This window comes from Diabrotica virgifera, chromosome 4 (assembly GCF_917563875.1).
Source record: "Diabrotica virgifera virgifera chromosome 4, PGI_DIABVI_V3a".
Lineage (NCBI taxonomy): Eukaryota > Metazoa > Arthropoda > Insecta > Coleoptera > Chrysomelidae > Diabrotica > Diabrotica virgifera.
In genome coordinates this window covers 232,133,681-232,148,945 of record NC_065446.1, presented here as the reverse complement: position 1 = coordinate 232,148,945, position 15,265 = coordinate 232,133,681, and the positions used below count along the sequence as shown (strand labels likewise).

General features: G+C 35.9%; 1 protein-coding gene across 39 annotated transcripts in view; it reads right to left on the bottom strand.

The window, feature by feature from the left end:
• The window catches only part of LOC114327522 (microtubule-actin cross-linking factor 1), an 865,580-nt gene that overhangs the window by 322,034 nt on the left and 528,281 nt on the right, over positions 1-15,265 (bottom strand). For 3 of the 39 annotated variants that reach the window (XM_028276157.2, XM_028276161.2, XM_028276187.2), the window contains exon 1: positions 515-706. The exons of the other annotated variants lie outside the window; for them this stretch is intronic. The gene's annotated coding sequence lies outside the window, so the exon portion shown is untranslated. Of the gene's footprint in view, positions 1-514; positions 707-15,265 lie in introns of those variants that run through there. 39 annotated transcript variants of the gene reach the window in all.

Sequence of the window (15,265 nt, the reverse complement as noted above, 5' to 3'; positions counted from 1 at the left end):
CACCCCTAAGAAGGGGTGGGAACCACCCCCAAGATAAAAGCACACATCGGCATAGGGTAAACTTTGAACTAGGAGATAAGTAGAGGCTTGGCCCAAAAGTTCATTAAAATCCATGCAGTCGGATAGAATTCGGAGGTAATATCCTATTCTTGCTCCCATTGACTGGCGTAATAAATAAAAAAAAGAAAATTTAACACTTCTGTAGAAACTAATAAATGCATTCTTATATAAGCGATAAAAAGATAAGATAATGAAGTCAACACAATAAGAGAGCATTGTGGAGATTAAAAAACCTAGTTAAGTAGTAAAAACTTAGTCTTTATAATATAAATAAGCCAGAAAAATCATATGTATCTTAGTTTATGTCACCCAAAGGTGCCATTAGTTGTGGTTAGGTATTTTAATGTATGAAGTGACACCTATATAGGCCCTTTCATACATCTACTGCAAATATGGTACCTCCAAACCGCACTGTTTTCAAAAATAATAATAAAAAACACAAAAATCAACTCACAGGTTCACCAAATCACACCCGAACGTCAAAACGGCCGTCGATTTTGACGTTTGACAGTTGTCGTCTAAGCTCTAGTTGCCCGTCCACTTTGTTATTGTATTAAATTAATTTGTTACGAGTGAGTAATGTTACGGGTTCGGTATTGTTGATTGTCGTTACTGTCAGGTGTTCGTCAGGTGAGAGTGGCCGGCGTGTACTGAAAAATTGAATGAGGATCGTAGTTAGCCTTGCTAGGCGACGCGAGGCGTGTAGGATCATGTACAGGGTCGTACGCGGGCGGGTAGGCCCCTAAATGTGGGGGACACGAAATTATTATGTTTACAAGCGCATATTTTTGACGAAGAAGGAATGACAATTGGTATTTGAATAAGTGGGTTACCTTCGATTTATTTGTTTGTATTTGGAGCAGGAGAATTAATTGGTGCAAATTTCATTGAGAAATTGTGCAATTGTACAGGTTACGCCTCTGACTACGCATTTTTCAGTTCCAACAAACCCTAAAACTTACATTTTATGTAGGTGGAAATAGAGTTCACGATGTTTAAAAAAAATTGAAAGTATCATACCACATTAACGATATGCCAGTCTAACTTAATATCACACACGAATAAACATATAAACTTAACATTTTAGGCATAACAAACCATCAATTTATTTATTTGCTTTTTCAGATTTCAATTTCATTCAACATTAATGTCGCCGATGTCCGTCCGCATTTTCTGTTTTTCTATTATACGTTCTCGTCTGAATAGGTACCTTGCTGTCATTTTTTTATCAATTATGTCACGTCAAATTCTCCTCAAGTCCTCAATTTTTTTTCGGGGAGATTTATCTTAACATCCTAGAGCCAATTTTTGTTTATTTTATTAAATTTTATTAACAACAATTGATACATCATCATCATCATCATCATCATTGGCTCTACAACCCATGGTGGGTGTTGGCCTGTTCCAGAATCAGCGTTCATTCCTTCCCATCCTTCGCCTCAGTCATCATCTTCGCATGAGTCACGTACAATTTGTACATTACTTTATTTTTTATAAAAATTTTCTCAAGAAATCATATTGTTGCCCGAAATAAAGTTCCCTGTAGGACCATTCACCTTACCTGTTTTTAACTACCTTTTCCTTAGCTATTGTTTGCAAATATTCCAACTAATCTCTTTAAATAAGACGCACCATCCATTTAACGAATATACGGCTTTAAAAGTACTACCGAAAATATCCTTTCAAAGCTTTTAAGGCTGATTCACATTATAGCTCAGGTCACGGTTCGCTCACGCTCAGCTCAAGGTTCGGTCAACTATTCTTACACGCATCTTAATCATGCTGTCCGCACTAAACACGACGGTCAAGTTCCGGCCCTTTTTTTTTGACTGCGTGGTTTCTCCGAGAGAATATTTTGATCGTGGCTTGAGCTGACCGTGAGCGGAGCGTGACCTGAGCTATTATGTGAATCAGCCTTTATGTCTTTAAGGTCACAAGAAAACACAAAATAAAGGTACCTTTTCTATTTAAATATTTTTCTATAAAAAGATATAACTTAATTTTATTTCACTTTCCGCTGTCCATCAAGATGTATGTGAAGTTGACTTGGTGTTTTCGAGACCCCTCTTAATATAGATGACTTTGCATTTTCTCATCTAATTAAAATCCAAGACTGTTCGATTGGGAATTTCCTGGAATTCCGTTAGGAGTCCCGGGCTATTCCATTGGAAATCCAATGGTTTTTATCCTGATTGAGAGTTCAGTTCCCCTCGAATCTAAGTATGGCGCCTTCGTTTATTCAAGATTTTACTGCAGCGAAGGTCAACATGCAGTTGATCTGCTTTACAGCTCTATCTAATTTTTTTTTTATTTAGCTAATGCCTTGACAGCTAATGGCCATTGGCATGGTAGGTACGGTGAATTTTTGCAGTTAGGTACCTAGTGTCATGTGTAGTGTGTGTGTGTTGAGTAAGTGTCTTGTTACTTTGCAAAGTCGACGTCATTGTCAACGTCTGCGGTCCCTCCGGTGAGTACCGATCCCACAACGACAGAAAATATTTTCATTTATTAATTTATAATAAACGAAAAATTTCTGACCCTGGTCAGATTCGAGCTCACGACCATTCGGACCGTTCGATCCAAAGGTAGGCGCTCTTACCACTGAGCCACAGAGGGGGTAGCTCTATCTAATTTATTGTGGGTATTTGTTCTTCTAGTCTCGTCCGATTCAAGTGAAGTTTTGGGTTAAAACAGTTCCATAATAATACAAAGGACTGAATATAGTTACGTAATTTTTTCAAACGTTTTGTTTTATACCATTATAGTGCATATTTCTTATTTATGATTATATATTTAATGTCAATTAATAAACCTGTGCAGACTCTACTTTAACCATGTTTAAATCAGAATAGGTTAATGAAACAGCAAATGTTTTGCTTTTTTGCTTATTTATCATTTTAGCTGCAGGTTTTTTTTATTTCCAACACAGTTAATCCATTGCAAGGTGAACTTACATAAGTTAGTTCTCCCGTTTGTCATGATAATATGTATATATAACTTTATTGGTATTTGATATAATATTTAATGACTCTATTTGATTACTTTATTTGATAACTTTTAGGCCCCTAAATGTGGGAGAAACGAAATTATTATGTTTACAAGCGCATATTTTTGACGAAGAAGGAATGACAATTGGTATCTGAATAAGTGGGTTACCTTCGATTTATTTATTTGCTGGGTTCGAGGAATGTGTATTTGGAGCAGGAGAGTTAATTGGTGCGAATTTCATTGAGGAATTGTGCAATTACGCCTCTGACTACGCATTTTTCAGTTCCGACAAACCCTAAAACTTACATTGTATGGAGGTGGATATAGATATTTAAATAAAAATGAAAGGTTCGCGAAAAATGCATGGTATCAGAACACACACGAATATAAATATGAAGCAATAAAGCAATGTAAGCCTACGGCCAGATGAGCGACAATTACAGCGCTGTAAGAGAAGTAAAATGATGCTCGACAAATGGGTCCCACAGTGAGTATATTGGATCCATTTTCCGGGTTCATTTTACTGCTCTTACAGCGCTGTCATTGTCGCTTGTATGGTCGTAGCCTAAATAACAATACACTTACGAGTATAACACATCTTAGGCATATAACAGGGGTGGCCAAACTGTGGCTCGCGAGCCACATGTGGCTCTTTGAAGGATTACTTGTGGCTCTCAATAAATGTACCTGAATTACTTTTAATTTTTGTGTTGCAAAATGTCTTAAATTACTGACAGCAAATATAAAAAACTAAGTGTAACATCAGTACTTGTACAAGGAGACCCCTTCTGTATCTGTAGAGTAGGGAGTGTGAGTCAAGTCCCACAGCACTTAGGCCACAATTGATCCATTGTACATCCTCCCAGGGGGTTGTCGTCCTTAGTTCATTATCCATCCTGCCATTTCCAGGAAGGTGGACAAATCACCTGGTGACATCTCCCCTATATCGGCAGGTGTAGGCCAAGGCTCGCCGAACGCATACTCTCGTATTGACGATAACTCCGGACATTCACATAGGACATGCTCGACAGTTTCGTCATCTCGTTCACACCTCCTGCATAGAGATGTGTCTACTAGCCCCAGTGTGTGGAGGTGTTTTCTTAGTTGACAATGGCCAGTTAAAAAACCAACGGTCAAGCGTAGGTTTTTCCTGGTCATTCTCAAGTACTTTTCTGATGCTGACTTCCCAAAGTTCCTTAGTGTTACCTTGGCAAGTCTACATCCTGGCCCTTCTTCCCATCTTCTTACGGTTTGCGTGTGGGAGTGACATTTGACAGTTTCCGCGATTGTTGTAGTCGACAAGCCAAAAAGATCACAAGGTCCTAAGAGTCTTAGGTCTGCTGCCCTTCTAGCCAGCTGGTCAGCAATGCGGTTGCCCTTATTTCTGTTGTGTCCTTTAACCCACCTCAGGATGATGTTGTTACCATCCGAAGCTTGGGCTAGTGATTCATGACACTCCATTACTAAAGGAGACCCCTTATCACTGTGGCTGTTCAATTTGGCTTTAGAATATGTAATAAGTAAAATATCATCTCAGCTGAGAGGAGGATTTAAGAATCGAGGATCAAAACTATTGTTTGCATTTGCTGATGATATAGGTGCAGTTGCTTATTCTACAAGAGACGTAAGAGAGGTGTTTTGACAACTCGAGGAAGAACAGGTAGTCTGTGCATTCGAATAAATGAGGAGAAGACGAAATACATGCTAGTAACCAAAAATCCAAGACGAAGAGTTAGGCAGAATATAACAACTATTAATGACCACAACTTCGAAGTAGTAAAAGAGTTTAAATATCTAGGGGGCGGTAATCACAAATGACAACGACATATAAAAAGAGGTCTCAGCAAGGATAGCTGCGTGGAATAGAGCATTATACTCCCTATTATCATTATTAAGATCTAGCTGCTAAAAAACAATATAAATTAAAACTGTACATCCAATTATTCCCCCAATTGTTACATATGAAAGTGAAACGTTGACTCTACATCAGCGGGAAATAAATAAGCTGCTGGTATTTGAAAACAAAGTTCTCAAATGATATTTGATGAATAAATGAATGATATTTGTCCCTCAAAGAGATGAATTGACAGGAGAGTGAAGAAGGTGCCGCAAATTTGAATTGGTGACTGTGTATGGTACTGAAAACATCGTCAGACATATAAAAGCTAAGATAATAATATAGGCAATTCATGTAGTAGATCAGAGGAAGACAGAGTGTTAAAGACAGTGTTTTTTGAGAGACGATAGAAGATCAGTAGGCCGTCCCAAAAACAGATGTAAGGATGATGTAGAATAATTGAAGTATCCTGAATTAGTAAAGGCTGCTTGTAGAATTATTTGCATATTTCAAACAACGATGTGAACCATTTTATTTCACTTTAAAAATCACGAAATCCAAACGGTGAGAGAGAAATGTAATAATATAATAACCTTTTTTTCACTTTTTAGAGTTTTTAGGTAATTGTTTAATTTCCGCTCGCGAAAAATTTCAAATTTTCACAAATGGCTCGGACTATCAAAGAGCTTGGCCACCCCTGGCATATAAAGTCAAATACAGTATCAAATGCAAGAAAAAAACCTCTAAATCAACAATCGAATTAATATGGAACGAAGCCACAAGAAAAGGGGAAAATAGTACAAAAGGAAATTAAAACAAAACATACATAACAACAGAACGTGTTTTTGTGTTTTTGGGGAATAGATGGAGATGCATGCAATAGAATTAGTGTTGGATGGATGAAACAGAAGAAAGCTAGTGGTGTGTTGTGTGACAGAAAAATTGTAATGAAGCTGAAGGGAAAATTCTATAAAACAGCCATACGACCGGCTATGATGTACGGGACTGAATGCTGGGCAGTTAAAAAGAAAGAGGAACAGCGAATGCATGTGGCGAAAATCAATGAGAATGTTTAGATGGATGAGTGGAGTAACCAAAAAGGATAAAATTAGGAATGAGTATATTAAGGATGGTTAAGATTTACATTAGGTTAAGATGGTTAAGAATTGCTGAACTTTTTCCTGAAAGAAGCAGGAGAGGAAGATCAAAGAAGACCTGGGGAGAGACGCTTAGGCAGGACATATCGGTAAAGGAGATTGATATTGATATGACCCAAAATAGAAACTTGTTCAAAAATACAATTAGGGAAGCCAACCCTCTCATAGGGATAACGACTAAGAGATGATGATGGTGATGATTATGTCGCTGGTACCTATGATTAATGTGATTCCTAATACATTTCCAGTGAAAATAATAACTCTTTGATAAGTGTTGGCGATACAATTTTTTTTATATGCGTGTCCGCGAAAATTATAACTCCCAAAATATTTATAACGAAAAGATTTAGTTTATAATAGATGCCGACGAAAAGAATTATTTCCCTTTCTGTTTCTGTTTCTGCCGACGAAAACAATTATTTCTGAGAACTGTTTCGTACAGGGCTTCCCGAGTTTATTCGTACTGTGACGCCCTTGGGACTTTGCTATCTTTTTGCGACACCCCTCAACCCAACCCCCAATAATACTTACAAATTTTAGTACTAGCCTAGTAACAGGTTATAGTTATAACAAAAAAACTATTTGAACATTTATCATTTTTATTAGAAATTAAGAACGAAATCAAAACATAGAGGCACAAAACTAAAAAGGGATAGTTATTTATGTAACTGGCTGGTTAATGTGAGGGATGTGCTTGCTTTTTTGAGCACAGCTCATGAAACCGGGGCGTCAGTTTGGAAATTTCCACTCTCCATTAAAACTGAACTCCAAAAGCTTTAGGCTAGAATCACAGGACAATTATGTCAGTTGTTCTTCTTCCTCTGTTGAAAGTGTCGATTATGTGGATGACTGGAAAGGGTTTCTGACCCAGTCATATTGCTCCAGATCTTCGGGAAAATAGTTCTCAAAGTGTTCGCTCAATAATGACATGTGTTACGTAAACATATTTTTTAAAGAAGAATCGATAATTTCTATTGATTTTTCTTGTAAAATACCTTGTAAAGCATGAGAACAGTCAATTTCGTGATATTCTAATTTTCTCTTCCATAAGAGCAACTTCTTCTGAAACCCAGTAATTTTATCTGCTAATTGCAGGATATTAGTATTGTTTCCCTGCAAAGACTTGTTAAGATCATTTAATTTCTTAAATATCTCCAGAGGTATGCTAATTTTATTATAAACTCTGAATTAATAAAGTTTTGCGCAATATTATGCGGTTCTGTATGTAGATACATGTAAAATTCATTTCTTAATTCGTATACATGTGCGAGTACCTTGCCTTTGGACAGCCAACGAGAGTTGTATTATGTAATAAATTAAAGGCAGTTCTTGAAAAGTCGTGATTTCACGGGTCGTGTGTCACCACTTTAATAATGCTATCCATCACAACACTTAATTCAGGTGTAATTTATTTGCTGCTAAGGCCTCTCTATGTATGACAAATGTGTTCATTTTACACTTGGAACCTTGGTTTTGATGAGAGCTTGTAGTCCTTCATACTGTCCAGGCATCGCTCAGGCACTATCCGTACACACGCCTACACAGTTATCCCAGTTAATATTATTTTCAGTCATATATTAGTTTAAAATATCGAATAAAAGTGCGCGCTGACACGCGACGCCCATGGAACAAAGCCGCGACGCCCCAGTGCGTTGCGACGCACAGTTTGGGAAGCCCTGGTTTAGTAATTATAATTTTCGTGGACCCACAAACAGAAATGATATTTTTTGCTGATACTCCTCAAAAAATAAATTTCTTCAGGTTTCTCCCATTTCTCATTAACATGGTCACGCCAAATTCTCCGAGAAAGTGCTCCGTTTTTCTTCTTCGTTTCGTTTTTCTTCGAAAGTTTCCTCTTCGGGGAAATCCACTCTAACACTCTTGGATGCCATATGATCGATCATCTGAGTATGTTATTTCCAATGTTATCTTGTTCCTTGCTCTCTGAGAAAAGATTTTGTTTATATAATTTCCATTCGTCATTTATTTCTTCGAATGTTGTCAGGATATTTCTTCTAATGTGTTGGATGGACTATGAAATAAAAGACCGCATAAAAGTGGAAACAGTCAGGGTAACAAATCATATAAGATAATGAATATACGGCTTGGAAACATATTAAGAAGGGACAATACAAGATAATCTCTTAGGAGGAAAACGGACTGGATACCACCAGATAAAATAATAAAAAAAGCTGCAGACCAAATGTATAAATTAATTATCAGTTTGCAGAAGATGTATGCAATATGAGAAGTGAAAATTAAGAACATGGAATCTAAAAGCACAAAGAATTTTCAAACAAATGTTTATATCAAGCAATTAAGTTTGGTGTCAATAATGGAATATTTTTACTAACCTGTGGAGTGTGGATTTACATTTTGAGTACTTCAATGCGATTTATCATTACTTGTTGACAACGTCCCAATTGGCATATCAGTGAAGCAGGTGAGGTTAAGTTATGAGACACATTAGTTTTTAATTTAGTAAAAAAAATTTCTATAATTGGAAAAAGATATTTATTTTGAAAATGCCTTTTTAGTTAGATCCGAAACGTGACATAGTTTATTATATAGTTTCTTGCTCATTCCAACAAGTCTTCTGATATATCAAAACTGATATACCAAAATTAATAAAGCCCGTACTTGACTGTGTACACTTTTGTTATTAATAATTCAATGTTCATACAAATTGTTTTATAGTTTTAAATAAACAATAAATAACAATACATAGCACGTATGCGAATGCAGTGTTGTCAAATATATCATAGTATAGCTACTTCCTATAAGAGGAAAACACCGTTTTAAATCCCTGGGAATAATATTATTAGCTCACAAAACTGTTGTTTTGTGAGCACAAAAATAATCGATTTTTTCATACTGTAAAAATGGGCTCAACTAAGTAGATAGAATATATAAAGAAGTATGTTGATAAGAACAATATCAGATGAGGTAATATTATAATAGTCTAAGATCCGAATAGGATTTTGGCAAGCATTGGATATTCATCACGGATTCTGCACCAAAAATCGTTGAGAGGCGTCGTTTTAAACAATGACTCCATATATGTGTCTGATGACATTTCTAAAAGAGATTCGTATATCTCGTTTGACATATTTTCGGGCTTTTGGAAGTTGGGTAAAAAAGGATTATGAATCCGTGAATTCAGTTTTATTTTTGTGTTCTGTTCTTCGGGGAAATACTTCTCAAAAGATGCACGCATCGAAGTGAGATATTTGACCAATTCTTCAAATACATCATCTTGGAACATTTCTGAGTCCGCATCGCCAACAAACTCACTGAGTGATGTAAAGCTTTCTATTTCTCTCTTTCTGACGCATGTGACATTAACAAGGAACAAGGTGGACAAATAAAAGAAGGCAAAGCCCTAAAGCTGGGTGCCATAAATATGTGTGGCAATAAAATGGAAAGAAGAAGAAGTTGTCAACACATAAGGGATGAACGAAGGCTCCGTTGCTCAGAATCGGGTAGATATGTGGGTGTGGTTCTTTACATTTTCTTATTAGCTGGGAAATAGAGACAAAAAATAGACAAACACAAGAAAAAGGGCAAATAGCTACTAGAGCTAAACTAGGACACAATGGACAAAAAAATTTAATAAAAAAATTAATCAATATAAAGCCGAAAGGGCGCCACTTTGATCTTTTAGTTTTGAAAGGGAAGACAAAGAAAAACTCTTTAAATAAACCAAACAAATTAAAAGGTAACTAAATAAAAATAATCATTTCAAGATAAATATAAATTCATATAAAGATATGTAATAAAAATAAAAAAGATAAATAAAACCTACCTTATTATTTCTCACTCAGTTGACCTGAGAGAAGGGAGATGGATAATTAGTAACAAGCCAACATGATTAAAAATTAATGCTATTTATTAAACAAACAAAATTATTAAAAAAAAAAGAAATTAAGGTTGACCTCTTTCTGGTTTTACATTTTTTTATTTTAAGAGGTATTGTCCACAAATACAAATAAATACAATATTAAGTAGGTACCTTTGTGTCTCTGCTTTAATGTTCTGCAGCTTCCAACGCAAAGTCCAGATATACGGTCGTAGCACTTTTCACTTTACTACTACAAAAATACAATACTGATGTGGTACAATCTCGAATTTACAGGAGTATTTAGTTTGAAAAGTTCAGCAATGCTTTACTTGTTTTTGTAACTTATATAACTTGTTGTGACGTAAAAACACGACTTTATTTCATCACGATTATTAATAAGAACTGCTTGACCAATATGAAATGTGTTCCAAAAGGAACAGGGGCGTCCTCCAGACTGAAATGAAGGTCGTTGACTACCGACCATCAAACTTTGTAGCTAAATCGACGATCTCCATAACTGCACCTAAGTGCAAACTCTCCCAGTGTTTTACGAAGACCTCACTGGACACTGCACAATCAGAAGTTCGACCTCTCTACATCGTTGGCTGATCGATAATGATCATCCTAGCTACCTCCTCAACGCTCCTACCCCAGAAAACATACCACCTTTCCTCCAGCTCACACTCATGATCCGATCAACCAATCAAGAAAATATTGTCCTTTTCATGACAAAATAATTGACGAATCCAAAACCAATTACAGAAACAAGAACAGCCCTGAAAAGCACCATCTCTCCCAAATATATCATAAAACGTTAGTCCAGCCAATCAAAAATGAGATACCGTGATTCCAGATGACAAATATTAACCAATGCTAAGCCCTGTTGTTTTGCATGACACAATGTTTAGCAAATCAGAACAGAATACGATGATTTATATTTTTGCGTCGTCATTCTTTTTCGTTAAATTTTGAGTATGCGACTATTAGTTAGGAAAATAAATAAGTTTTAAAGTGTTTACATTTGCAAGATATTTCCATTAGATTACGCCAAAAGATTGATCATAATTCATTCCTAATTAAGCTGACTTAAGTAATAAGAACAACAAACAGGGCTATTAGATAACTTCGATCAATTTCTCAATGTTTACTCTGGATGCGAGTTGACATGGAAAAGGAATTAACTTAATAGCGAACGTTGAAGTTGCTTATATTTATGTTGACAATAATGACCCACTCAAAGTTCACTTGTGCTTTTTTTTTAACGCAAGGGAACAGACACTTGTGTAAACACCTAAAACTTCCAATAGTCCATAGTGTATAAACATTTTATTAAATGGAACTGGAAGGTTTTTTTTTACCTCGAAGAGCCTTTTATCTTTTAGACTGTAAAAAAAATACCAACATAAATCAATCCAGAAGAAACATTACGATTCTACTTAGGAATTTTTTTTACGGCGAAATTATTTTAACGAATATTAGACAATACGTGTATGATATACAGGGTAAAATGAAAGATAATGTTTTCTGCAACAGCTGAAAGCTAATAAAAAAATGAAATGTTTTCGTATCGTTACACGCAAATAATCCAAAAATCTAATTTTCTTTTAAAGGTAGTTATTTTGTTACAGGCCTGGAACACTGCTGTCTGTTTACCTTGCAATGATAAATTTAAATCGTTTAGTTTTTGAAAGATATCCGCCATAAAAGACAGTCGGCACAACCAAGTTTTATCATACAAACGGTCTTTCAAATTAAAAGAAGTATTTGAAAGAAACATTTGTAAGTCGGCTCTAAGTTCAAATAGCCTTGTTAAAGTTTTACCCCGAGACAGCCATCGCACTTCTGTATGGAGCATCAGTGTTTTATATTTGCTGCCATAATCTTCACACAATAATGAGAACAATCGGGATTGTAGTGGTCGTGATTTGATAAAATTAATTATTTTTATTGCTTCATCCATAACTAATTTAAGATTTGACCGCATTTGCTTCATCGCAAGTGCTTGTCTATGCAGGATACAACGGCTGGAGCTACAATTAGGAACTTTATTTTTTATTCTTGACACTAGTCCTCCTGTATTACCTGTCATCGCCTTGGCCTCATCTGTACAAATATCAATGCAATCGTTCCAACTGAGATTATTTTCCTCAATAAACATATTCATTTTATTAAAAATTTCCTCTCCGGTTGTGTTAGTGGGCAGCGGTGAACACATAAGCATGTCTTCATCAAAAGAACTTTCATATGGATATCTCACGATAACCAGCAAGATAACTAGACCAGCGACATCAGTAGACTGATCTATTTGCAAGGCAAATCGTGTTTTTTGTAAACGTGTAACTAGTTCTTGTTTGACATAGCTGGCCAGATCATGAATACGCCGTGAAACAGTATCGTTCGGTAGCGGCACAGTAGAAAGATATTTTCCAGATTTTTCATCGAGCATACATTTTGTTATGTCTAACACACATGGTTTTATTAAATTCTCAGCGATATTGTAACGATGTCTCAAAACGCATCCGTTACCAACGCAACCGAACCGACCTGTCACACTATGCGTTTTTACTGGATGCGGTGGAAACGCATCCGGTCAAAACGCATAATGTGGCATCGCACTAAGTCGTGTAGAGTCATAGATTAGAGGCGAGATCGTCGAGGGCTGCGCGCTCACAAGTAGATATTGGCGGTGTCAGGCTAGTAAAATTGTATGAGGTATGTATGAGGTTAATAACAGGATGCAACTAAGTTCGAGAGTTCGACCTGTGGTTCGACTACGCCTCGTGAATCGTGCTACGCCGCGTAAGAACAGTCGACCAGAGGAGGTGTTTTGAATTTTTTTCTTCTAAATTCTCGCGGAACCCCTACAGGGGTATCGCGGAACCCTAGGGTTCCGCGGAACACACTTAGGGTATCGCTGAACTAAACTATTATAATCTTTAAATTCATAAGCACCAGAATATACATATGTACATAATACCTTAATAATTGTTATCTACACGAATTCAAGGCCGAATGCATCACAGGGTCATCTTTCATTAAAAAGTTCATTACTTACAGAAAAGTGTGTCATAAATGTGTTTAGCCCAGGTACAACTGCTATTTATAAACGAATGACATAATTAAAAAAAAATAAAAGGCCAGAAAACCAGTGTGTTGTGAAGAATAAATTGCAATCTTTATAAACAGGAAATCCTCTAATTGTGTTTAGGTAAATTAACCAAATTCTTAACATACAAACTTCGGCTTGTACGTTTATGTGTAGTGTCCTTGAAGGAAGTGAAGTTATAATCCAAAGTTTACAAAGCGGTATTAAAAATGCATTGCAATTATTATTTTTTAATGATTTACTTTTTTTGTGCTCCTGCACTTTTAGTCCTGTCGCCAGGGGGGGTACAACGGCCTCGTTAATTCAGATGGACTTACTCAAGTTTTTTTTATGTATTTTGACCCGTAGAACACGAATTTTTTGGGTAACAGTTGATCCGGATGTCGATAAGATTGTTATAGACCAAGAACTTGAGGAATCAAATAACAGCGATTTTTGGCAAAACAAAACAATATTTTGTATTTTTTGGGCCATTTTAAGTAAAAAATATTTCTACAAGTTTTTTCGTAGGATGCACAGTTTTTGAGATAAACGCGGTTGAACTTTAAAAAAATCGAAAAATTGCAATTTTTGAACCCGAATAACTTTTGATTAAAAAATAAAATAGCAAGTCTGCTTACCGCATTTGAAAGTTTAAGTCAAATTATATCGGTTTTGATTATTTGCATTGGTAAAAATTTGTTTTTTTATTGTTTAACAAAGCTATAAACACGTAGGGTTTCCCGTGCTTTTACATGCGTTTTAACGCATGTAACGTAGAAATAGACTTGATTGCACTAGTACCTATTCTACCTACTCGTTCGATTTTAAATGAGAAATCATAGAAACATCACTCACGCACTAGTTGTTTGTAGCTTTGTTTAACAATAACACAATAAATTTTTAGCAATGCAAATAATCAAAACCGACATAATTTGACTTGAACTTTCAAAGGCGCTAAGCAGAATTGCTATTTTATTTTTTAATCAAAAGTTATTCGGGTTTAAAAATTGCAGTTTTTCGATTTTTTGAAAGTTCAACCGCGTTTATCTCGAAAACTGTGCATCCTACTAAAAAACTTGTAGAAATATTTTTTGCTTAAAATGACCCAAAAAATACAAAATATTGTTTTGTTTTGCCAAAAATCGCTGTTATTTGATTCCTCAAGTTCTTGGTCTATAACAATCTTATCGACATCCGGATCAACTGTTACCCAAAAAATTCGTGTTCTACGGGTCAAAATACATAAAAAAAACTTGGGTAAGTCCATCTGAATTAACGAGGCCGTTGTACCCCCCCTGGCGACAGGACTATTTACACGATTTATTTGATATGTACACATATTATAAAAAGTGTCAGTGAGGCTTAAAAAATACGAAAATCTAAGAAAAACGATATCTATACAAATTAGACAGAATAGGTAAAAATCTACAGTAAGAATGGCCAAAAATACTTAAGAGGCTACATCAACGCTTCATCAATATTTTTTTTTTCAGAAGTCCTGCGAACTTACAACAGTGCGTCGGCAGTACGACAGTGACAGTGGCACTATACTATCAAAAACCAAGGCACAATATTGTGATAACATAATTATTATACTCATAGGCGAGCTAAATGTTGCCAAGTCAGTCAAGTTCGATTTTTAATAATTATTCCAATGTGACACAAAATCTAGGCATGGGATAAAAAAGTTTACTGCGTTTTCGGCGCGCTGATGTTGCTTTTTAACGACTACAATCCGTGCTAAAAATTGCTGAAAAATGGTGTCAATCCGGTCAAAATAGTTATTGCTCCTTATTACCTAACTAATTAACTAACAATAGTCTCTAACTAACAGATTAGCTGCACTAAGAACTAGAGTGAATATAACTTGATTCCGGAGCAGCTTGGAACTACAAACTGTCACGTAAGAAACTAGTCAAGTACACTTTGTTCAGCAACACATAAACAAAGCGTATAGTGCTGAAGATAGAAAGTTAATCCTGGAGATAAAAGCAGATATTGCATTGGGACAAGCCATCTATTCAACAGCTGCGAGATATAGCTTTGACAATAAATTCAAAATTCATATTTCAGGCATGGAAGACTGGGAGGAAGGTGCATACACATACAAGCGGAAGCCACGTGATTCACTGATGGCTCAAAAACATCGTAGAAGCCGGTATAGTAGAGACAAAGCAAGGGATGCAGTTACCTGTAAGTCTATCTAAGGATGTCACAATTTTTCAGGCAGAAGAAATAAAAAGGCAGAGAAGAACGTACCATTCAATAATTTTCATCTACACGATAGCCAGCCA